This window comes from Halichoerus grypus, chromosome 4 (genome assembly GCF_964656455.1).
Source record: "Halichoerus grypus chromosome 4, mHalGry1.hap1.1, whole genome shotgun sequence".
Taxonomy (NCBI): Eukaryota; Metazoa; Chordata; class Mammalia; order Carnivora; family Phocidae; genus Halichoerus; species Halichoerus grypus.
This window is the reverse complement of record NC_135715.1, coordinates 100,367,156-100,391,456: the sequence shown is the minus strand read 5'-3', so window position 1 is coordinate 100,391,456 and position 24,301 is coordinate 100,367,156. Positions and strand designations below refer to the sequence as shown.

The following is a 24,301-nucleotide window of genomic DNA, read 5'->3' as shown; positions in this document are numbered from 1 at the left end:
AATCCTTTGCAGCCTTTAATTAAAGCCACTGAAATTTGGGGGCTGTTTTTTACTCTGAGAAAGCCTAGCTTATGCTAATTCAGAAAGCAAGGAGAACATGCCACACTTCTTATCACACGTTCCCCATCATCAGCAGTTAAGACACGGCATTCCACGCATGCATTTAGTGTAGCCGTCCACGCACCTTAGTTTCTAATTTTCTTGATCATTATGTTTTTGGCCTGAAGCTTCCCCCCTCAAGCCCCTCCCCCAATTTTAGAGGACCACCTTAGCCGAAAGTCTTCAGATGAGACCTAGCGGCCATCCTCGTTAGATCAAACCTGTCCCTATCCTGTTGAAAATATTCATGCTTTACTAATGGTGAGGACAGAGTACCAGCAACTCTGTAACCAGGATCTCCAGATGGATCATGGATTGATAAAATCCAGGGAAATACATAAGCCAATGATTAACTACTTTGTCCATTTTTATTGTTTCTTGGTTGTGTGCCCCCAGATAAGAGGTAGCAGAGTGTAGATATCTAGATCACAGAAAGTGAAATTGGTTTCCCAGGGGAAGTTCGATTGGGAGGAGCAGTGTGGTTGAATGTAATTACAGGTCCTGGGTTACTGTCACACAACTATGGTAGGCGTTGTTCCTATCAGGTTTCATAGAAATGGAAATTTTGTGCTCAAGGAACACAGTGTTGACTGTGCAGCAGGGCAGGCCCGAATCATGTCCTGTGCCTCAGTTTCCTTCTTGTAAAATGGGGCTATTACATGCTTCCCAGGCCTTCGGAAAAGCTATACTCTGTACTTTTCTTAATAGTTATACTTTTTCTTTTTTACTGTGGGTAAATAAAATTTCTATAGAACACACACAAAGAATAAGGGTTCCAAAAGAACCCAGGATCAGAGACACGCTGAAATAGAAATTCTGATGGATGAAACACTATTTAAAACTCTCAGGGGTTGGCAGATTACCTCCTGGGGACCAGATCTGGCCGCTGGCTTATTTCTGTAAACAAAGTTTCATTAAAACACAGTCAAGCTCATTCATCTTACATTATATTTATGGCTGTTTTCACAGTACAACAGCAGAGTTAAGTCATTGTGACAAAAATATATGGCCCACAAAGCCTGAAATACAAATGATTTGGTCAATGACAGCCAAGACTAGAACAGTGGTTCTCAAACTTGAGCGTGCGTCTCAGAATCAATAGTGGTGGGCTTATTAAAATACAGGTTTCTGGGCTCTACCCTGGAGTTTCTTATTCAGTAGGTGTGGGGTGGGACCCATGAATCTATTTCTATCAAGTCCCATCCAGCTGATGCTGATGTTGCTGTTCCGGGGACCACAGCTGAGAACCATAAGACTAGGGCGTATGGTCTACAAGACATACTGATGAGACAAATTCCAATGGCAATGGAACAGAATGGGCACCAGCTGTGCATGGAGCTGTTTTTCAATTTCCAGAACAGGCTAGGGGAGAGAGGTGCTTCAGGTGCCTCTTTCTCCAGGACTCTGCCTCAGTTAAAAAAAAAAAAAAGAAAGAAAGAAAGAAAAGGATATCCCAGGGCTACACAGAACCAAGCTACTGATGCTGTATTTATCGAATTCATGCTGCACACATACATGGGGAACTCAGTAAATAAGGTTGGCTATAAGAGAACCCCTCCACTTGTGGGGGTACGGGAATCCTGTAAGTCTGCAGCACCCAGGGCCAAACGTTCCTTAGCTACAGTCAGCAGTTACTAACTTGTAGCTATCTAATTACTAAATTCTAGGTGAACACGTTAATCTGGTATTACTTCTTTCTGATGGGTGCCAACCTCTGAGCTCTGAGAACCAGTCTCTTCGAGACAAGGCCAAGCAATGATAAGCTTCTCTGTTTTGTTTTTACTTACCCATCTGTCCCCCTATCTCTGCTGCTGTGGGACATCAGTTAATTGGTGTAATATTGTTACAAAAGAAGCCACTTGGCAGAAATGGGAAACACGGTAGGCGGAAGAGTCGTGCGCCAAGTAGGGAATGGAATGGAGGTTTGCCACAGTTCATGTTACAAGAATTCTGCTGCAAAGGAGAAAGACAGGAGTCTTCTTACCTGTGAGGCTGCAGAAGAGGAAGTGAGATCCTGCCGTTTTCGCTCGGTCTAGAAAATTCTCTTCACAGGGACACACAGGTAGGAGGATTATAGTGAAAGAAGAGGTTTCTGATCCCTCCTGTCCCATACACATCAGACTTGGTTCTTTCAGGCTGGGCATGAAGGAAGCTCTTCAGGGACAGCCAGAGAAGGCTGGAATTCAGCGAGGGCTGCCCTTCCTGCACCGCTCCAGACACTGCTCTGCTCTTCATCCCTGCAGTGTGGAGCCCTCCCGACTTAGGGAAAACAGCTGCTCCATAGGCTCCATGGGGCTCAGCGGAGCAGGACAGCTCTGGTTGAAACTGGCCCCCTCACGTTGTTCATGCATGAAACATGAGGGCAGTTAGGAGCCAGCTGACCAATCATCCCAGGACTGACCAATCAGGGACGAGGTTTTAAAAGTGAAACCCTGAGCTCTTCTTTTTCAGCCCAGCCTAGGGGCACTTCTTGCGTTGGGGTCTGTCTCTTCCCCAGGTCTGGGAGGACCTAGGAGAAGGTGGGGATATGAGACAAACTTAGAAGGGAAACTCAGATGTCTGGATATTACAGAGTCTCTGCTTCCTCCCTGGTCTCAGGAGGACTTCTGCTTATCTTGCAAGATGCAATTACAGGACTCTCCTCCCCCTCTTCTCTGAAAAGTGTTTCCTGACCTTCCCATCAGGGCTGGTCTCTTCCCTCTTTGGCTTCTAGAACACATCTCGATCACAGCATTTTTCACATTGCTCAAATTGCCTGGTTTCATGTCTGTTTTTGCCCCTGAACCATGTGTCTTTATTTTACTTATTTAAAAACAACGTGTTTTAACTCTTGAGTGCTTAACAAATACTAACTCAGTTAATCTTTGTTTTTTCCCAGCTTTACTGAAATGTAATCAAGATATAACATTCTTTAAGTTGAAGGTGTTCAACATGATTTGATACACATATATTGTAAAACAAGACCACCGCAGGGTTAATTAACATTTCCTTCACCTCAAGTAATTACCTTTGTGTGTGTGTTTGTGTGCGTGCGTGGTGAGCACATTCAAGATTTACTCTCTTAGCAATTTTCATGTGTACAATACAGTATTGTTAACTATAGTCACATTGTAGTACGTTAAATCCCCAGAACTTACTGATTTTCTAACGGGAAGTTTGTACCCTTTGACCAACATTTGTCCATTTCCTCCACCCCTCAGCTCTTGTCAACCACCCTCTTTCTATGAGTTCACCTTTTTTAGACTCCATGTATAAATGAGATCATTCAGTACTTGTCTTTCTCTGACTTAGCATAATACCTTCAAGATCCATCCATGTTGTTTCAAATAGCGGGGTTTCCTTCTTTCTCAAGGCGGAATAACATTCCATTGTAAATATGTATCACATCTTCTTTAGCCATTTTTCCTTTGTCAGACTCTTAGGTGGTCTCCATGTCTTGGCTATTGCAAATAATGCTGCAATGAATGTGGAGATACAGATAACTTTTTTTTTTAATAACAAAGTTAACAAAAAATTTATTTGGATGTTCATGGACTGGGCAATACTAAGACCCTCTCTATTTTTTTTCAATTCCAGTTTAACATACAGTATTATGTTAATTTCAAGTGTACAATATAGTGATTCAACAATTCCCTATATAACTCAGTGCTCATTAAGATAAGTTTACTTTATAAATTTTTATTGTTATGTTAATTACCATACATTACATCATTAGTTTTTGATGCAGTGTTCCATGATTCATTCTTTGTGCATAACACCCAGTGCTCCATGCAGAACGTGCCCTCTTTAATACCCATCACCAGGCTAACCCATCCTCCCACCCCCCCCCCCAGAACCCTCAGTTTGTTTTTCAGAGTCCATCGTCTCTCATGGTTTGTGTTCCCCTCCAATTTCCCCCCCTTCATTCTTCCCCTCCTGCTATCTTCTTCTTTTTTTTTTCTTAACATATATTGCATTATTTGTTTCAGAGGTACAGATCTGTGATTCAACAGTCTTGCAAAATTCACAGCGCTCACCATAGCACATACCCTCCCCAATGTCTATCACCCAGCCACCCCATCCCTCCCACCCTCCCCCCCACTCCTGCAACCCTGAGTTTGTTTCCTGAGATTAAGAATTCCTCATATCAGTGAGGTCATATGATACATGTCTTTCTCTGATTGACTTATTTTGCTCAGCATAACACCCTCCAGTTCCATCCACGTCATTGCAAATGGCAAGATCTCATTCCTTTAGATGGCTGCATAATATTCCATTGTATATATATACCACATCTTCTTTATCCATTCATCTGTCGATGGACATCTTGGCTCTTTCCATAGTTTGGCTATTGTGGACATTGCTGCTATAAACATCGGGGTACACGTACCCCTTTGGATCCCTACATTTGTATCTCTGGGGTAAATACCCAGTAGTGCAATTGCTGGGTCGTAGGGTAGCTCTATTTTCAACTTTTTGAGGAACCTCCATACTGTTTTCCAGAGTGGTTGCACCAGTTTGCATTCCCACCAACAGTGTAGGAGGGTTCCCCTTTCTCTGCATCCCCGCCAACATCTGTCGTTTCCTGACTTGTTAATTTTAGCCATTCTGACTGGTGTGAGGTGGTATCTCATTGAGGTTTTGATTTGGATTTCCCTGATGCCGAGCGATGTTGAGCATTTTTTCATGTGTCTGTTGGCCATTTGGATGTCTTGTTTGGAAAAATGTCTGTTCATGTCTTCTGCCCATTTCTTGATTGGATTCTTTGTTCTTTGGGTGTTGAGTTTGATAAGTTCTTTATAGATTTTGGATATTAGCCCTTTATCTAATATGTCATTTGCAAATATCTTCTCCCATTCTGTCAGTTGTCTTTTGGTTTTGTTGACTGTTTCTTTTGCTGTGCAAAAGTTTTTATCTTGATGAAGTCCCAATAGTTCATTTCTGCCCTTGCTTCACTTGCCTTTGGCAATGTTTCTAGGAAGAAGTTGCTGCGGCTGAGGTCAAAGAGGTTGCTGTCTGTGGTCTCCTCTAGGATTTAATGGACTCCTGTCTCACATTTAGGTCTTTCAACCATTTTGAGTCTATTTTTGTGTGTGGTGTAAGGAAATGGTCCAGTTTCATTCTTCTGCATGTGGCTGTCCAATTTTCCCAACACCATTTGTTGAAGAGACTGACTTTTATCCATTGGACATTCTTTCCTGCTTTGTCAAAGATTAGTTGACCATAGAGTTGAGGGTCCATTTCTGGGCTCTCTATTCTGTTCCATTGATCTACGTGTCTGTTTTTGTGCCAGTACCATACTGTCTTGATGATGACAGCTTTGTTTTTTTTTTTGTTTTTGTTTTTTTAATTTTTTTATTGTTATGTTAATCCCCATACATTACATCATTAGTTTTAGATATAGTGTTCCATGATTCATTGTTTGTGCATAACACCCAGTGCTCCATGCAGAACGTGCCCTCCTCAATACCCATCACCAGGCTAACCCATCCTCCCACCCCCCTCCCCTCTAGAACCCTCAGTTTGTTTTTCAGAGTCCATCATCTCTCATGGTTCTTCTCCCCCTCCGATTTCCCCCCCTTCATTCTTCCCCTCCTGCTACATTCTTCTTCTTCTTTTTTTCTTTCTTAATATATATTGCATTATTTGTTTCAGAGGTACAGATCTGAGATTCAACAGTCTTGCACAATTCACAGCGCTTACCAGAGCACATACCCTCCCCAGTGTCCATCACCCAGTCACCCCATCCCTCCCACCCCACCCCCCACTCCAGCAACCCTCAGTTTGTTTCCTGAGATTAAGAATTCCTCATATCAGTGAGGTCATATGATACATGTCTTTCTCTGTTTGACTTATTTCGCTCAGCATAATACCCTCCAGTTCCATCCACGTCATTGCAAATGGCAAGATCTCATTCCTTTTGATGGCTGCATAATATTCCATTGTGTATATATACCACATCTTCTTTATCCATTCATCTGTTGATGGACATCTTGGCTCTTTCCACAGTTTGGCTATTGTGGACATTGCTGCTATAAACATCGGGGTGCACGTAGCCTTTCGGGTCCCTACTTTTGTATCTTTGGGGTAAATACCCAGTAGTGCAATTGCTGGATCATATGGTAGCTCTATTTTCAACTTTTTGAGGAACCTCCATACTGTTTTCCAGAGTGGCTGCACCAGCTTGCATTCCCACCAACAGTGTAGGAGGGTTCCCCTTTCTCCGCATCCCCGCCAACATCTGTCATTTCCTGACTTGTTAATTTTAGCCATTCTGACTGGTGTGAGGTGGTATCTCATTGAGGTTTTGATTTGGATTTCCCTGATGCCGAGCGATATTGAACACTTTTTCATGTGTCTGTTGGCCATTTGGATGGATGATGACAGCTTTGTAATAGAGCTTGAAGTCTGGAATTGTGATGCCACCAGCTTTGCTTTTCTTTTTCAACATTCTTCTGGCTATTCGGGGTCTTTTCTGGTTCCATACAAATTTTAGGATTAATTGTTCCATTTCTTTGAAAAAAGTTGATGGTATTTTAATGGGGATTGCATTGAATGTGTAGATTGCTCTAGGTAGCATTGACATCATCACAATATTTGTTCTTCCAATCCGTGAGCATGGAACGTTTTTCCATTTCTTTGTGTCTTCCTCCATTTCTTTCACGAGTATTTTATAATTTTCTGAGTACAGATTCTTTGCCTCTTTGGTTAGATTTATTCCTAGGTATCTTACGGTTTTGGGTGCAGTTGTAAATGGGATCGACTCCTTAATTTCTCTTTCTTCTGTCTTGTTGTTGGTGTAGAGGAATGCCACTGATTTCTGTGCATTGATTTTATATCCTGCCACTTTACTGAATTCCTGTATGAGTTCTAGCAGTTTTGGGGTGGAGTCTTTTGGGTTTTCCACATAAAGTATCATATCATCTGCAAACAGTGAGAGTTTGACTTCTTCTTTGCCAATTTGGATGCCTTTTATTTCTTTTTGTTGTCTGATTGCTGGGGTTAGGACTTCTAATACTATGTTGAATAGCAGTGGTGATAGTGGACATCCCTGCCGCATTCCTGACCTTAGGGGAAAAGCTCTCAGTTTTTCCCCATTGAGAATGATATTCGCTCTAGGTTTTTCATAGATGGCTTTTATGATATTGAGGTATGTACCCTCTATGCCTATACTCTGAAGAGTTTTGATCAAGAAAGGATGCTGTACTTTGTCAAATGCTTTTTCTGCATCTATTGAGAGGATCATATGTTTCTTGTTCTTTCTTTTGTTAATGTATTGTATCACGTTGATTGATTTGCGGATGTTGAACCAAACTTGCAGCCCAGGGATAAATCCCACTTGGTCGTGGTGAATAATCCTTTTAATGTACTGTTGGATCCTATTGGCTAGTATTTTGGTGAGAATTTTTGCATCCATGTTCATCAAGGATATTGGTCTGTAATTCTCCTTTTGGATGGGGTCTTTGTCTGGTTTGGGGATCAAGGTAATGGTGGCCTCATAAAAGGAGTTTGGAAGTTTTCCTTCCATTTCTATTTTTTGGAACAGTTTCAGAAGAATAGGTATTAATTCTTCTTGAAATGTTTGGTAGAATTCCCTTGGGAAGCCATCTGGCCTGGGCTTTTGTTTGTTGGGAGATTTTTGATGACTGCTTCAATTTCCTTGGCGGTTATGGGTCTGTTCAGGTTTTCTATTTCTTCCTGGTTCAGTTTTGGTAGTTGATACATCTCTAGGAATGCATCCATTTCTTCCAGGTTATCTAATTTGCTGGCATAGAGTTGCTCATAATATGTTCTTATAATTGTTTGTATTTCTTTGGTGTTGGTTGTGATCTCTCCTCTTTCATTCATGATTTTGTTGATTTGGGTCATTTCTCTTTTCTTTTTGATAAGTCTGGCCAGGGGTTTATCAATCTTGTTAATTGTTTCAAAGAACCAGCTCCTAGTTTCGTTGATCTGTTCTACTGTTCTTTTGGTTTCTATTTCATTGATTTCTGCTCTGATCTTTATTATTTCTCTTCTCCTGCTCGGTTTAGGCTTTATTTGCTGTTCTCTCTCCAGCTCCTTTAGGTGTAGGGTTATTAGGTTGTGTATTTGACACCTTTCTTGTTTCTTGAGAACAGCTTGTATTGCTACGTACTTTCCTCTTAGGACTGCCTTTGCTGTATCCCAAAGACTTTGAACAGTTGTGTTTTCATTTTCATTGGTTTCCATGAATTTTTTTAATTCTTCTTTAATTTCCTGGTTGACCCATTCATTCTTTAGTAGGATGCTCTTTAGCCTCCATGTATTTGAGTTCTTTCCGACTTTCCTCTTGTGATTGAGTTCTAGTTTCAAAGCATTGTGGTCTGAAAATATGCAGGGAATGATCCCAATCTTTTGGTACCAGTTGAGACCTGATTTGTGACCTAGGATGTGATCTATTCTGGAGAATGTTCCATGGGCACTAGAGAAGAATGTGTATTCCATTGCTTTGGGATGGAATGTTCTGAATATGTCTGTGAAGTCCATTTGGTCCAGTGTGTCATTTAAAGGCTTTATTTCCTTATTGATCTTTTGCTTAGATGATCTGTCCATTTCAGTGAGGGGGGTGTTAAAGTCCCCCACTATTATTGCATTGTTGTCGATGTGTTTCTTTGCTTTTGTTATTAATTGCCTTATATAATTGGCTGCTCCCATGTTAGGGGCATAGGTATTTACAGTGGTTAGATCTTCTTGTTGGATAGACCCTTTAAGGAGGATATAGAGTCCTTCCTCATCTCTTATTATAGGCTTTGGTTTAAAATCTAATTTGTCTGATATAAGGATTGCCACCCCAGCTTTCTTTTGGTGCCCATTAGCATGGTAAATGGTTTTCCACCCCTTCACTTTCAATCTGGTGGTGTCTTTGGGTCTAAAATGAGTCTCTTGCAGACAGCATATCGATGGGTCTTCTTTTTTTATCCAATCTGATAGCCTGTGTCTTTTGATTGGGGCATTTAGCCCATTTACATTCAGGGTAACTACTGAAAGATATGAATTTAGTGCCATTGTATTGCCTGTAAGGTGACTGTTACTGTATATTGTCTGTATTCCTTTCTGGTCTATGTTGCTTTTAGGCTCTCTCTTTGCTTAGAGGACCCCTTTCAAGATTTCTTGTAGGGCGGGTTTCGTGTTTGCAAATTCCTTTAGTTTTTGTTTGTCCTGGAAGCTTTTTATCTCTCCTTCTATTTTCAATGACAGCCTAGCTGGATATAGTATTCTTGGCTGGATATTTTTTTCGTTTAGTGCTCTGAATATATCATGCCAGTCCTTTCTGGCCTGCCAGGTCTCTGTGGATAGGTCTGTTGCCAATCTAATGTTTCTACCATTGTAGGTTACATATCTCTTCTCCCGAGCTGCTTTCAGGATTTTCTCTTTGTCTCTGAGACTCGTAAGTTTTACTATTAGACGTTGGGGTGTTGACCTATTTGTATTGATTTTGAGAGGGGTTCTCTATGCATCCTGGATTTTGATGCCTGTTTCCTTCCCCAAATTAGGGAAGGTCTCTGCTATAATTTGCTCCAATATACCTTCTGCCCCCCTCTCTCTTTCTTCTTCTTCTGGGATCCCAATTATTCTAATGTTGTTTTGCCTTATGGTATCGCTTATCTCTCGAATTCTGTCCTCGTGATCCAGTAGTTGTTTATCTCTCTTTTTCTCAGCTTCTTTATTTTCCATCATTTGGTCTTCTATCTCACTGATTCTCTCTTCTGCCTCATTTATCCTAGCAGTTAGTGCCCCCATTTTTGATTGCACCTCATTAACAGCCCTTTTGATTTCGACTTGGTTAGATTTTAGTTCTTTTATTTCTCCAGAAAGGGTTTCTCTAATAACTCCCATGCTTTTTTCAAGCCCAGCTAATATCTTTAAAATCATGAATCTGAACTCTAGGTCTGACATCATACTAATGTCCATATTGAGTAGGTCCCTGGCAGTCGGTACTACCTCTTGTTCTTTTTGTTGAGGTGATTTTTTCTGTCTTGTCATTTTGTCCAGAGGAGAATATATGAAAGAGAGAACAAAATGCTAACAGGGTAACAATGTCCCCAGAAAATGTACTCTAAACAAATCAGAAAAGACCTGAAGCCGGGGCAAAAGAAAGGGAAAGAAAGAAAAAAGAAAAAGAAAAAAAAAGAAAAAAAGATAAAAACAAAAACAGAACAAAAGAAAAAAAACAGAGTATGATCAAATATAATCAGGCTGGTGCATAGATCAGTGCCACACACTAGATTTTGGGTGTATTTTGGTCTGTTAGAAGAAAGTACCTCCCAAAATTTTAAAGAAAGAAAAACTTATATATGTACAAAAATAAGGGTTGATACGATGAAGGGATGGAATATGACTGTAAAGATGAAAATTATCAAAAATTTTATAGCAGGAATTGATAAGAAGTTGTTTGAAAAAAAGAAAGAAGAGGATTTAAAAAAAAAAAAGAAAAAAAAGGGAGAGATTGTGATCAGGCAGGAGACTAGAACAAAGCCATACACTAGAGATTTAAGGTATATTTTGATCTGATAGAAGAAACTGTGTCTCAAAATTTTAAAGAGAGAACAACTTATATATATATGCCAAAAATACGGGTAACTACTATGAAGGGATAGAATATGACTCTAAAAATGAAAAATAAAAATGTTTTTTAAAAAAGGGATTGATAAGATGTTGGTTGAAAAAGGGAAAAAGAAAAATTCAAAAAAAAAAAGACAGTTAAAAAAAATTAACTTTGAAAGACTAAAGAATCATGGGGAAAAAGCCATGAATTCTTTGTGCTGTATTCCCCTAGTGCTGGAGTTCTGCCGTTCTCATTGATCGGTAAACTTGGTCTTGGCTGGCTGTTCTCGCTGATCTTCTGGGGGAGGGGCCTGTTGCCATGGTTCCCAAATGTCTTTGCCGGAGGCAGAATTGCCCCACCCATGCCGGTCCGGGCTAAGTAATCTGCTCGGGTTTGCTCTCGGGAGCTTTTGTTCCCTGCAAGCTTTCCCTACAGCTTTGGAGGACGAGAGTGAAAATGGCGGCCTCCCAGTCTCCGCCCCGGAGGAGCCGAGAACCCGGGGCCCTGCTCCTCAGTGTGCCCCCAGAGAAAAGCAGTCAGTCACTCTCATCTCCCTGGTCTCCGGCTGCACTCCGCACTCACCTGGCCTGCGATGGAGCGTTTCTATCTCTGGCACCCGACCCCATCTGGAGTCTCCAAACCCAGCAGATCCCTGCAGTGTGCTCTCACACCGCTCCTCCTGGGGGAGGAAGTGGAGTCTCCCCGGATCTGCCGCTTGTTGGGTCCCTGCTGGAGGAGCAGTGGCCCGACTGTGCTGCGGATCACGGCTTATGGCAACCCCGAGCCTAGAGCCCGCGCCTCGGCTCTGTCTCTGCAGCCGGCTTCCCCGATTCGGTACCTGGGAGCTCTGCCGCACTCAGGCACCCCCGGTCTTTCTCTGACCCCGAGGGTCCTGAGACCACACCCTCCCGCGAGGGTTCCACCCCCCACTTAGCCACTGGAGCGACGTCCCTCAGCGGAGCCGACTTCTAAAAGTTCCGATTTTGTGCTCCGGGGCTCTATCACTTGCCAGAAGCGGCCGACGGAGACCCCCTCCCCTGCCGTCTATCCTCCCGAATATCGCCTTGGATTCACCTCTCCGCATGTCCTACCTTCCAGTAAGTGGTCGCTTTTCTGTTCAGAGAGTTGCTGCTACTCTTTTCTTCAATCTCCTGTTGAGTTCGTAGGTGTTCAGAATGGTTTGATCCCTATCCAGCTGAATTCCTGGGACCAGATGAAATCCAGGTCTCCTACTCCTCCGCCATCTTGCTCCGCCCCCACAGATACCTTTTTGAGTTATTGCTTTTTTTTACTTTGATTAAATATCCAGAAGTGGAATTGTGGGATCAGATGGTAGTTATAATTCTTTTTATTTATTTATTTATTTATTTATTAGGTTTTTGAGCAACCACCATAATTTTTCATAGTGGCTACACCAATTCCCACCAACAGTGTACAAGAGTTCCCTTTCTTCATATCCTCCTCAGCACTTGTTCTCTCTTATCTTTTTGATACCAGCCATTCTAACAGGTGTGAGACCATAGCTCATTGTGGTTTTGATTTGCATTTCCCTGATGATGGGTGATGTGGAGCACCTGTTCATGTATCTGTTGGCCATCTGTATGTCTTCTTTGGAAAAAATGTCTCTTTGTGTTCTTTGGTCATTTTTAATCAGATTATAAGTATTTTTTGTTATTGAATTGTATGAGTTCCATATGTATTTTGAATATTAATCCCCTATCAGTTTGCAAATATTTTCTCCTGTTCTATAGATTGCCTTTGCATTTTGTGGATTGTTTCTTTTGCTTTGCAGAAGATTTTTATTTGATGTAGTCCCATTTGTTTATTTTTGTTTTTGTTGCTTCTGCATTTGGTGACATAACCAAAAAATCATTGTCAAGACCCATGTCAAGGAGCTTTTTCACTATGTTTTCTTCCAGGATTTTTAGAGTTTTCAGGTCTTATATTCAAGCTTTAATCCATTTCAGGTTAATTTTTGTGAGTGGTGTAACAGTGAAGTCCAGATAAACTATTTTGCATTTGAAATAGTTTTCTCAACACCACTTATTAAAAATACTGTTCTTGGGGCGCCTGGGTGGCTCAGTCGTTAGGCGTCTGCCTTCAGCTCAGGTAATGATTCCAGGATCCTGGGATCGAGCCCCTCATTGGGCTTCCTGCTCCGCGGGAAGCCTGCTTCTCCCTCTCCCACTCTCCCTGCTTGTGTTCCCTCTCTCGCTGTCTCTCTCTGTCAAATAAATAAATAAAAGCTTTAAAAAAAATAAAAATAAAAATACTGTTCTTTCTCCATTCAATATTCCAGGCTCCCCTGTCAAATATTAGTTGACTGTATGCTGGAAGGTTTATTTCTGGACTCTCGATTCTGTTCTATTAGTCTGTGTGTCTGTTTTTATGCCAGTATCATACAATTTTTATTATTATAGCTTTGTAATATGGTTTGAAATGAGGAAGCATTATGCTTCAAGCTTTGTTCTTTCTCAAGATTGCTTTAGCTTTTTGGGGTCTTTTGTGGTTCCCTACAAATTGTAAGCTTCTTTTTTCTATTCTGTGAAAAATGCCACTGGAATTTTTTAAAGTTTTTATTTGAATTCCTGTTAGTGAACATACAGTGTAATATTAGTTTCGGGTGTACAATATAGTGATTCAACACTTCCATACAGCACCCTGTACTCATCACAACAAGTGCACTCCTTAATCCCCATCACTTATTTAACCCATTCTTTCCCCTACCTCCCTTCTGGTAACCATCAGATTGTTCTCTATAGTTAAGAGTCTGTTTCTTGGTTTGCCTCTCTATCTCTCTCTCCTTTTTTTCTTTGCTCATTTGTTTTGTTTCTTAAATACCACATATGAGTGAAATCATATGGTATTTGTCTTTCTCTGATGAATTTTGCTTAGCATTACACTCTCTACCTCCATCCATGTTTTTGCAAATGGCAAGATTTCATTCCTTTTTATGACTAATATTCCTTGTGTATATATACCACATCTTCTTTATCCACTCATTAGTTTATGGACACTTGGGCTATTTCCATAGTTTGACTATTGTAGATAATGCTCCTATAAACATCAAGGTGCATGTATCCCTTTGGGTTAGTATTTCTGTATTCTTTGAGTAATACCTAGTAGTGTGAGTGCTGGATTGTAGAGTAGTTCTATTTTTAACTTTGTGAGGAACCTCCATACTGTTTTCCAGAGTGACTGCACCAGTTTGCATTCTAACCAATAATGCAAGGGGGTTCCCCTTTTTCCCCATCCTTGCCAACACGTGTTATTTCTTGTGTTGTTGATGTTAGCCATTCTGACAAGTATGAGGTGATATCTCATTGTGGTTTTTATTTGCATTTCCCTGATGATAAGTGTTGTTAAGCATCTTTTCATGTGTCTGTTGCCCATCTGGATGTTTTCTTTGGAGAAATGTCTATTCATGTCTTCTGCCCGTTTTTAATTGAAATATTCATTTTGTGTGTGTTGGGTTCTATAAGTTCTTTATATATTTTGGATAGCAGCACTTTATCAGATATGTCATTTGCAAATATTTTCTCCCGTTCCATGGGTTACCTTTTAGTTTTGTTGATTGTTTCCTTCACTGTGAGGAAGCTTTTTATTTTGATGAAGTTCTAATAGTTTATTTTTGCTTTTGTTTCTCTTGCCTCAAAAAACACGTCTGGAAAGAAGTTACTGCCTGTGTTCTCTTCTAGGACTTTGATGGTTTCAGGTCTCACATTTAAGTGTTTAATCCATTCTGAATTTATTTTTGTGTATGGTGTAAGAAAGTGGTCCAGTTTCATTCTTTTGCATGTTGCTGTCCAGTTTTCCCAATGCCATTTGTTGAAGAGACTCTTTTTCCCATTAGATATTCTTTTCTGCTTTGTTGAAGATTAGTTGACCATATAGTTGTGGGTTCATTTATGGGTTTTCTATTCTGTTACATTGATCTGTGTGTCTATTTTTGTGCCAGTACCATACTGTTCTGATTACTACAGCTTTGTAATATAACTTGAAGTCCACAATTGTGATGCCTCCAGCTTTGCTTTTCAAGATTGCTTTGGCTATTCAGGGTCTTTTGTGGTTCCATACAAATAGTAGGATTGTTTGTTCTAGCTCTGTGTAAAATGCTATTGGTAGCTTGATAGGGATTGCTTTAAATGTGGAGATGGCTTTGGGCAGTATAAACATTTTAACAATATTTGTTCTTCTAACCCATGAACATGAAATGTTTTTCCATTTCTTTGTGTCATCTCGAAATTCTTTCATCAGTGTTTTATACTTTTCAAAGCACAGGTCTTTCACTTCTTTGGTTAGGTTTATTCCTAGGTATCTTATTGTTTTGGGTGCAATTATAGATGAGATTGGTTCCTTAATTTCTCTTTCTGCTACTTCATTATTGGTGTATGGAAATGCTACAGATTTCTGTACATTGATTTTGTATCCTGTGACTTTACTGAATTTGTTTATTAGTTCTAGCAGTTTTTTGGTAGAGTCTTTTAGGTTTTCTATATGTAGTGCCATGTCATCTGCAAATAGTGAAAGTTTTACTTTTCCCTTACTGACTTGGAAGACTTTTATTTCTTTTTGTTTTATGATTGCTGTGGCTAGAGTTTCCAGTACTATGTTAAATAAAAGTGGTGAGAGTGAACATCCTTGTCTTGTTCCTGAGCTTAGGGGAAAAGCTCTCAATTTTTCCCCATTTAAGATGATATTAGCTATGGATGCCATTGGAATTTTGATAGGGATCACATTGAATCTGTAGATGATTTTCAGTAGACTTTGAGTATGGACATTCTGCTACTTTTGGGCTTCGCTTGTTCTTCTTTTTCTACTTTGAGATGTAAAGTTTGGTTGTTTATTTGCGCTCCTTCTTTTTTTCTTAATGTAGGCCTTTATCACTATAAACTTCCCTCTTAGAAATGCTTTTACTGTATCTCATATTTTCATTTTCATTTGTCTCAAGACTTTTTTTTAAAGATTTATTTATTTTAGAGAGAGAGCAGAGAGACAGAGTGTGTGCAAGCCAAGGGAGGGCCAGAGGGATAGGGAGAGAAATCTTCAAGCCAACTTCCTGCTGAGCCCTGAGCCCAATGCGGGGCTCAATCCTAGGACCCCAAGATCATGACCTGAGCTGAAATCAAGTTGGATGCTCAACTGACTGAGCCACACAGATGCCTCAGTTTCAAGATTTTTTTGATTTCTCTTTGATTTCTTCTCTGACTTATTGGTTGTTCTGCAGTGTATTGTTTAATTTCCACATATATGTGAATTTTTTAGTGTTTTTCCTGTTATTGATTTCTAGTTACATATCATTGTGGTCAGAAAAAAAGCCTGGTATGATTTCAATCTTCTTAAATTTGCTGTGATTTGTTCTGTAACCTAACATAGGATTTATCCTGGAGAGTGTTTTGGGCATGCTTGAGAAGAATGTGTCTCTGCTGTTGTAATGGAATATTCTGTATGTATCTGTTAAGTCCATTTAGTTCAATTCTAAATATTGTTTGATATTTCAAATCCAGTGTTTCCTTGTTGATTTTCTGTCTGGGTGATCTATCCATTGTTGAACATGGGGTACTGATATCTCTTGTTATTATTATATTGTCTTGTTTCCCTTTAGATCTCTCAGTATTTGCTTAATATATTTTGGCACTCTGATGTTGGGTGCATGTATACTTAATTATTATATCTGAATTGACTCCTTTATCATTATAAATCATCTCCTTTGTCTCTTTTTACAATTTTTTTTTAATTTAAAGTCTCTTTTGTCTGATATAAGTGTCACTACCCCTGCTTTGTTCTGATTTCCATTTCCATGGACTATCTTTTTCCATCCCTTCACTTTGAGCCTCTGTGTGTCCTCAAAGCTGAAGTGAATCTCTTGTAAACACTATGTAGTTGGGTCCTATTTTTTCCTCCCCATTCTGCCGCTCTATGCCTTCTGATCACAGAATTTAGTCCATTTACATTTGAAGTAATTATTGATAAGTAAGGACTTATCTATGCCATCTTACTAATTGTTTTCTGGTTGTTTTGTTGTTCCTTTGTTCTTTTATTCCTTTGTGAACGGATGCTTTTTCATAGTGGTATCCTTTGAGTCCCTTCTCTATGTCTTTTGTGAATCAATCATAGGTTTTTGCTTTGTGGTTCCAATGAAAATTACGTAAATAATCTTATAGATATAACAGGCTATTTTAAGCTGACAACATCAATTGCATACAAAAATTCTACCTTTTTACTCCCACTCTTATGTTTTATGTTTTTTTTAAATGTTGTAATTTCCTCTTTTTATATTATGTATCCATTAACAGATTATTAGTAGCTATAGTTATTTTTAATACCTTTCTCCTTTAACCTTTACATGATAGTTACGTGATTAACACACCACCATTTTACAGTATTAGAGTATTCTGAATTTGACTATATGTGTACATTTACCAATGTGTTTTATATTTTCATGTTTACATTTACTATTTAGTGTCCTTTCATTTTAGCTTGAAGGAATCCTTTCAGCATTTCCTATAAGGCAGGTCTAGTGGAGGTATTCTCCCTCAGTTTTTTGTTGTTATTTGGAAGTTTTTTTTCTCCTTCATTCAGAAGGACACCTTTACTGATTATGGTATTCTTGTTTGGTACTTTTTTCTTTCAGCACTTTTCAAATATCATTCAATTTTCTCCTGGCCTGCAAGGTTTCTGCTGAGAAATCTGCTAATAACCTTATGAGGGTTCCTTTCCATGTAAGGAAGTTTTGTTTTTTTTTCTCTTACTGCTTTTGAAACTCTCTCTGTCTTTGTCCTTGATTTTAGATAGTTTTATTATAGATTGTTTTGAGTTAAAATTATGGGGGTATATATAAGCTATTTGGATGAATTTGTATATCCAAATCTTTTCTCAGAGTTGGGAAGTTCTAAGTTATTATTTCTTTATATGCTTTCTGCTCCCTTCATACCTCTCTTCTCCTGGGACTCCAATAATGTGTAGATTGTTTCTCTCCAGAGTAATCTATAAGTCACATAGGCTTTCTTTCTTCTTTTTCATTCTGTTTTTCTTCTGACTTCATAATTTCAAATGATCCATCTCCTATTTCACAGATTCTTTCTTCTGTACAATCCAGTCTGCTGTCATTGCTTTCTGTTGCATTTTTCACTCCATTCATTGTATTCTTCAGTTCAAGAATTTCTATTTGGTTCTTTTCTTTTTTTTTTATGATTTCTATCTCTCTGTTAAATTTCTAATTTTGTCCATGTTTTGTTTTCCTGATTTCACCAAATTTTCTTTTTGTGTTTTCTTGTAGCTCATTGAGCTTCCTTAAAATAGATATTTTGAATTCCTCCTTAGGCCAGTCAGAGAACTACATTTTTTTAGGGACGGTACTAGAGAATTATTGTGTTTCTTTGGTGGTGCCTTTCGTTTCCTTGATTTTTTATTTTCCTTGAAGTTTTAGATTGCTGTCTTTGCATTAGAAGAAGCAGTTACCTTCTCCAGTCTTTACTGACTGGCTTTGGGAGAGAAATACCTTTCTTCAGCTCTGGTAAGGATTCTGAGACCTTCTCAGATCTTTTCTATGGATATACCTGCTTCACATTTCTTGTTTCCTTTGAGGGGGTAATTCTTACCAATCACTTTAAGTTTAAGATTGTATGCCTGCAAAGCCAGGCTGAGTGTTGGCATCCTCCCTTTGCTTGCTTTCCTTAGGGGGATGCCATATTCTCAGGTCTGTGTGGTTTCTCTCAGTCCTGCAGTCAGGCTGGCTTTCTGCACGTACTCACTATCCATCTGCAAAGGCTCACTCTTACCACCATTGGTAAGGTGGCAAGGTGGTGCACACTGAAATAGGATAGGAGGTTGTGAATGAGGCATGCAGAATATCTGGGATGGTTGTAGGCCAGCTGGCGGGGGGATCCACAGGCACGGCCTCCTAAGGAGTCACTGATATGGTTAGTAGGATCTGCATCTACTTGATATGTTTCATTCTGAGTCCTGGTTGCTGTCCTCCTAGCCACTCAATGTCCCCCAGTCATGTAGCTCACAACTCTGTGTTCTGAGTGGGGTGAGAGACAAAAGGACCTCTTTGGCAATGTCTGACACAGCTAGGGAGGCTGGGCACTCATTTATATGCTCTTGGTTTTCCCTGTGGGAGGAATCATGGGCCAAGAAGTTCTCTTAGTACTGAGCTGTGCTGCCTGGGAGAAGGGGAGACTAAGGGAAAGTAAAACTGTTCCTCTTATCCTCATCAGTGTGTCCAATCTTGGGTTATTTTTGTTCTAACAGTGTGCTGGAACTTCTCTGATGGACTCCCAGACTCCCACAAAGGCCATCTCATCCATGGATGATTGTTGAAATTAGTATTCTTTGGGGGGAAGATGGTAGAAAACTTTATTTTGCTATGTTGATGATGTCACTCTCCTCAGCTACTCTTCATAACAATACTGTGAGGTGTACGTATTATTGTTATGCCTGTTTTTTGGAGGAGAAAACTGAGTCACAGAGAGGTTGTGTAATTGCCCATACTGTAGATCTCATAAATGGCAGAGCTGATATTCACAACTAAGCAATCTGGCTCCAGAGTCTTAAACACTGTACTATGCCATTCCCTTTTAAGGTAGCATTTGTTTATTCATCTTTTATTTCTAATTTCTTTTTTTTTTTAAGATTTTATTTATTAATTTGAGAAAGAATGAGATAGAGAGCATGAGGGGGGGAGGGTCAGAGGGAGAAGCAGACTCCCTGCTGAGCAGGGAGCGCCATGTAGGACTTGATCCTGGGACTCCAGGATCATGACCTGAGCCGAAGGCAGTCGCTTAACCAACTGAGCCACCCAGGCTCCCCTTATTTCTAATTTCTAACACTGGGCCTGACACAAGGCAAAACTTCAAGAAATATTTTTGAAAGGGAGAATATCGTGTTTATCTGTAAGGAAGGGAGAGGAATGAATAATTTTTTTTAGAGCCAACATATATTCCGTTTAGTGGAATCTGTGCTGTACTAATTATGTTATTTCTCTCTGAACTTATTTCTCTAGCAAAAGATGTATGTGTATGTGTGTGTACAAAAAGTTCCTTCTAGGGGCACCTGGGTGACTCAGTCGGATGAGGGTCCAACTCTTGATTTCGGCTCAGGTAACGATCTCAGGGTTTTGAGATAGAGCCCTGCGTTGGGCTCTGTTCTCAGTGTGGAGTCTGCTTCAGATTCTCTCCCTCTCCCTCTGCCCATCCCCCCACTCATGCTCCACCCCCTCTGTAAAATAAATAAATAAAATTTATTTATTTTAAATAATTAAAATTAAAAAGTTCTTTGTAGTTTACCATTACATATTTTCTCCAGTGTTCTGAGTGCTCTCATGTACTTTCATTCAAAATGTGTGAGAGTGGAAACTATTCTGCACACTCTTTAGCAGTGAGAGATGGTGCTTGTAATGCAAACTTTCCATGCTAATGAGCCCTTTACTTTCACTCTCTTGAACTGAGTGTGTCTCATAAAAAGGATTATTAATTCCTCTGTAGTCTTCTCTTTCTGCCATTTATTTTGTGTTTTGGTAAATCATTCTGATCCGCAATTACTGACCAAAGAAATGTGTAACTTAAGGGCCTGAGCCTGTCTTCAAGAAACACAGTCAGAGGACCCAGCTGAGTCTAAGAGGCTGACACTGTTATTCTCCAGATCTAGCAATGCCAACCACCAGCCCAGCTCCTAAGTGTTGTATTTTATAAGTAGCTCTTCATCCAGAAGATATCAGAGGGTTTCTTCATCTGCCTCCAAGAACAAAAAAAAAAAAGGACCATAAACAAAATATCTGGAGCCAGATCTGTTCAGTTTGACAGATTCAAACACTGCAGTAAGCTACACAGAGTAAAAGGGACAGGGAGGGAGCCTGTGTTAACCAACCAGCTGTCTTAGGATTCCCCAGTGCTCCAAGGACTCCATGAGCCTGTGTCCACCTTCTCGGTTTATCTTCAGTATGGATAAATACGGCCTTTATTGGAAATATGTGCCATTTTAACTCTTGAGAAAAGAACTATGCATTAGGGTGTACAGTCACCATGGACAGTTGCATACTCTTGCTGAGGACCATGCTTTGGCAGAGTCTAACCTGAGCCTGTGATCATCTATCACCAGATTACTGCCAACACTTTCTCCCCATGTGGCTCCTTTTGTCACTTTGGGACCATGCAGTTCGCCACATAAGTATATAACTTTCTGAATTTCATTTTCTTTTATTAGTATCTATTTTATAATAGCCAACATTTTTTATTTATCTGTTTATTATTTGTACTGTAGTTTATACAATCAAGGAAACCCCATAGTTCTTAGTAATACATAATAAATTAGTATTTCAGGAACACATTTCCATTGGGATTGTCATATAAAGTCCCTTTACTGTACAGATTTAGTTAAATCTCTAGTTTTCTGAATGCATTCAGAGCATTAAATGCTATGTGCCATGCATTGTGCTAAGCTTTTTTTTTTTTTTTTAACATATTTTATCTCACTCTATTGTCAAGATTCAGACTTAGGTGGGTGTCTTGCTGGCTCAGTTAGTGAAACATCCAAATTTCATGAAGTCATGAGTTTGAGACCCTTGTTGGGTGTAGAAATTACTTAAAAATGAAATCTTAAAAAAAAAAAAAAAGATGGAGTGCCTGGGTGACTCAGTTGGTTGAGCGTCTAACTCTTGGGTTTAGCTTCAGTCCTGATCTCATGGGTCATGGGATGGAGCCCTGCATCAGGCTCTGCACTCAGTGGGGAGTGTGCTGAGGATTCTCTCCCTCTGTCCCTCCCCCCACTCATGCACGGTCTCTCTCTTTCAAATAAATTAATAAATCTTAACAAAATATTCAAATTTAGGAACTGCAAGGATGAAATTGCAACCAGGAAGTAAAATTTAGGTGTTAGCCAAGCAAGGCATTAACTCCTCTGTGTGGATTTGGAATAGGTAGACAAATACCAAGTGCCTAGTGCCAAACAGTCTTACTGTGTACCTGCAATAATATTGATTATGAAAATGCCAAAGAACTTTCCTTCTTCTGTGACTGACTAGACAGTTTGTTATTTAATAATAACTGTCCTATATCACTTAAGGCTTACATTAAGCTACAAATATCAGATATTGAAAATATAATTACTTATTCCAATGAAAGGTTTTGTTTTTCTCACATAGTGTGAAGTCTGGATATAGTCAGTTCAGGACTGGAAGGGTAGCTCCATGCTGTCATCAGAGACCCAGGCTTCTATGGTCTTTCTGCTCCATCATCCGTAGTGCATGCTTATCTCATGACCACAAAAAGGCTGCCATTCTCCAGCCATCTCATTTGCATTTGTGACGGAAGAAGAGAATCAGTAAGGGGTGAAAGGAACGTGCTAGCTGAGTCAGCTCCCCTTTAATGGAGTTTTCCCAGTATTCTCATCTATTAATGAACTCTAGCTTTCCATTGGCCAGATTTGTGTCACATATTCACCCATAAATGCAAAAGGGAGCTGAGAAAATTTGTTATGTTTTTGAGAGGGACATGTATCTTTGAGCTTTGGTTTACTGTTTCCAGCATAGGTAATCACTCCAGTAACTCTTAGAGAGGGGGCAGGGCTGGTGCAGGTGTAGACAGACTCATTGCTGCCTACATGGTGTGGATTAAGAAATAATTGGAAGGCTCAGAGGCCAAGTTACACAGCCATGTACTATCAGGAGCTAGAAACAGCATCTTTGGGCTTCTCATGTCCTTTCCACTCTTATCATACTTCATCTAACAGCCCAAACTCCAATAAACTGATAGCTCACTCAGCATCTGAGGGCTCCAGGACCACTAAAGGTTCTAGAACTGTAAGACCTCCCAGTGGCAAGCAGGACATTTACATCCATAGGGTGCCAGGTAAGAATGAAAGAATGGAAAGTGTCCAGAGGGTGCTTTTTCCTTCCCACCCTCTGGACAAATGCAAAATAAGATCGATCATTCTAGAGATCATTGAGTCATTATCTACCCATATGACAATCATAGATTGGGGTTGGAAAATGGGTAAAAGGAAAGTCCTTTTTACTGTAAAGAGACAATTTTAGGAGTACAAAAAGAAATTGAATCACATGCATAGTGATAGAACTTAATCATTTTTGAGGTGGTGCGAGCATCCTGATAGCAAGATTGTAGACAGAATTTAATAAAGTCATGACTGAATCATATAAGTAAAATTCTATGCCATCTCTGGGACTAAGTTGTCCCAGAAGGTCTACACTCATTAACACATTAGACCCAGATAGCAACCCTCCAATGCAGTTGGTCATCGCCCTTGTACAACTGAGGACACTAAGTTTTAACAGGTGGGCAACTTGCTCTGGAACACTCATGGTGGCTGGCCTGAGTTTGAGCCAGCTCCTGATGCAGTGTTCTTCCCAACGCACTATGCAAACCTCATAATACACTGGTAACCTTTTTCGTGCAAATAGGAATGTGTCTCTTTTTTTCAAGTATCACAACGTTTATTGATAGATACCAGTATATAAAATCAGAGCATGAACATGACTTGATAAATTAAATAGGCTTAATTCCAATACTATAATAAGAGGCACCAATTCAGTTTCTCACCATTTGTTTCATATCCACCAAGACCACTTCAACGGCATTAATGATCTCTCAAAACTAATCAGTTTTGGGCCAGTTAACCATGTTTCTTTTGAAAAGACTTGTGCACTTTCTCAGGTTCAAGAAAATTTAGCACATAAAGCCCAATACTAGAGGCAGAAATGCAAGCAATATACTATTAAGGCAACAAGCATGAAATGATCTGAAGTAGTCTCTCTTCTCTACTGGGACTCACATGGGAAATCCGCCCTTTTGCCATATTTGCACTTTTCCAGCAGGTGGCGCCAGATAGCTTAGAATCCGCTCCAGAGCGCGCTAAACCAGATGGAAGTGAACCCCAGGAGCAGCTCAGGTGAGCGTCAGCGGGGAGGAATCTCAGCACAGAGATCCTACCACCAGGCACCTAAGCATTCTCCATCCATTCAGGGCCCTCTGCGCGGTTCCGAGACACAGCCCTCTGAGAATCAAGATGACTTGTGACATTAAAGGTGTTTGGGAAGTTGAAAGGCAAGACTTCCTTCTGAAAACGGAGAGACTGGCTGCTGAACAGTTGGAAAGAAACAACAAAAATAACAACTTCATTCTGTAAGGATATGGCCCCTGCTGGGACAGCTCCCCAGTGATCTCATCCTGTATTACCTAAATATTTAGTCTATACAAAGAGGAGCAGGATGTCTACGGCCACAGCCTACAAAAGCCACAGGACAGTGAACAAGTATCATCTCCAAGTGGTTCTCTTCTTTTTTTAATTTTTTTTTTTAATTTTTAAAGTGTTTTTTTTTTTTTTTTTTTTTAAGATTTTATTCATTTATTTAAGAGAGAGAGAGAGAGAGCACAAGCAGGGGAAGTGGAAGGCAGAGGGAGAGGGAGAAGCAGGCTCCCCGCTGAGCAAGGGGCGACACACAGGACTCCATCCCAGGATCCTGGGATCACGACCTGAGCTGAAGGCAGACGCTTAACGACTGAGCCACCCAGGCGCCCTAAGTGGTTCTCTTCTTGAGGCAAAACTAGAAAAAAGAGAAGAAAATCAAAAAGCACCCAACTCCAAAAGTTTTTTTGGGGGGGTCAAATTACACTAAGATTTGTCCTCTAAAATGGGTAT

At 40.0% G+C, this 24,301-nt stretch overlaps 1 protein-coding gene across 4 annotated transcripts in view; it reads right to left on the bottom strand.

Moving 5' to 3' along the window:
* MGAT5 (alpha-1,6-mannosylglycoprotein 6-beta-N-acetylglucosaminyltransferase) overlaps nt 1–2,418 on the bottom strand; it is a 557,249-nt gene extending 554,831 nt beyond the window's left edge. For all 4 annotated transcript variants that reach the window (XM_078070704.1, XM_078070706.1, XM_036106945.2 and 1 more), the window contains exon 1: nt 2,084–2,418. The gene's annotated coding sequence lies outside the window, so the exon portion shown is untranslated. The remainder of the gene's footprint in view (nt 1–2,083) is intronic.
* Between the last annotated feature and the right edge of the window lie 21,883 nt (nt 2,419–24,301).